The following is a 1,928-nucleotide window of genomic DNA, read 5'->3' as shown; positions in this document are numbered from 1 at the left end:
CTGCGGGAATTCTGCGACTTGTGGAAAGGTGATAAAAGAGTTTGTATTCTTTAGGGTGACAAGGGACAGCCCTGCGACAGACCGCCCTGCGACAGACCGCCCGAACCCTGGCGATGCATGGATAGTCGCGAGGAGGCTCGCTGCCAACAACAGTAGAGAAATAGATGCCGCCGGATGCAACTGCCATTCGGGCCTTGTCATACCGAATGCAAACACTATCCAGCGGGTAAAATATCCTCGCTGCTTGCCACTCAACGCTTCTTTCTCTCTCATTCGCACGCAGGTCGACCAACTACCCTTCGAAGGGTACTACATGTATGTACAAAAATAACCCCTTTCAGTTGAAGAAAAAAAACAACTTCTTACTCCAGTTCCCTATAACTATATTATATTTCCCCTTTAACTGCGTGAGTTTGTTGACAGACGTGCGGTGTGGTGCGTGTGGTGACATCACCAAGTACCGTACCAGTCATGTTTTGACACCCACCCTCCACCACCCTCCACCACCACCCTCCACCACCACCCTCCACCACCTTCCATTAACGTTCACCCACTGTGCAAGGTGGCGAAGGGTGGCACAACGGTGCGAGAGAATTCATGCCCGCTCGCCCGCAACATCCCGCATGTTGTACAGTACAGTACCCTTGGTAAAGTACCCTTGGTAAAGATTTACTGTATCTCCCCCGCCCTTTTCCCCTCCACCGACCGATCTCCCCGTAACTTGGCTCCCCCCACCTTCTCTCTGAACCGGATAACAACCCGGTTACACACTGCTGTCTCATAAAGACAAGGTTGAGAGGCAGCCTGATCTTGCCCCAACCTCTTTCCCGCTCACCTTCTCTTTACACCGATACTGTACAGTACACACTCACACTGCCCTGCTCCACCTTGTCTTTACACACTCATACGCTACTGCACCCCTCCACCTTGTCTTGACAGTCTCTAAACTCTACTGTAACAGTCACCACCACTTACAACACGGTACAGTCGGTCCACTGTACACGTGCCCCTTTTTTAATTACACTGTACACCTCTCTACTGTACAAATCCCTCCTGTACACCTCCCTTCCGTACCATCCCACACGTGTACAGCACTGAAGCAACCACCGCGGGGGAGTCGGAGCGAATCTCACCGCTCCTTCCCCGCCGCCTCCCGCCCCGCCACCCGCGCCGCCACCCTTCCCACCACCTCGAGCAGAATCTCTGCGCCGGCGACCGCGTCCCCGTCCGCGACGTGCTCATCCACGTGGTGGCTCACCCCTCCCCTGCACCGAACGAACACCATCCCGACCTCGGTAACCCCGCGCATCACCTGCGCGTCATGCCCCGCCCCGCTCGTCACGGCCTCGCCCGCGCCAACCGCCTCGCGCACTGCCGCCCCGACCCACCCGTCCATGCGCACGGCCGCCGCCTCGTGCCTGATCTCCCACTCGACTTGCACGCCGCGCGCCTTGCCGGCGCGCTCGGCCGCCTCGCGCACGCGCCGCACCGCGCGCGCGCGCGCCGCGTCGCGCCGCGCCCGCACGTCCACGTGCACGCGCGCCCACCCGGCGATCACGTTGCCGCCGCCGCCGCCGTCCGCGCCCTCGACGCGCCCCACCGTCGCCACCACCCCGTCCCCGCCGCCGCGCCCCGCCGCCTCCACCGCGCCCACCACCGCCGCCGCCGCCGCGAGCGCGTCCCGCCGCAGCCGCATCGGCACCGTCCCCGCGTGCGCCTGCCGCCCGCGCAGCGTCACCCACGCCCGCGTCTGCCCCGCGATCGCGTCCACGGCCGCCGCCGCCCGCCCGCCCCGCTCCAGCACCGGCCCCTGCTCGATGTGCGCCTCGACAAACCCCACCAGCTCCCCGGCCCGCGCCCCGCGCACCCGCGCCGCTACCTCCCCCTCCGCCACACTGAACACCTACGCAAGCAGCGCCGATACCCCC

Source organism: Chondrus crispus, genomic scaffold (assembly GCF_000350225.1).
Source record: "Chondrus crispus Stackhouse genomic scaffold, scaffold_58, whole genome shotgun sequence".
NCBI lineage: Eukaryota > Rhodophyta > Florideophyceae > Gigartinales > Gigartinaceae > Chondrus > Chondrus crispus.
The sequence above is the reverse complement of the archived record's forward strand: the minus strand, read 5'-3'. Positions refer to the sequence as shown.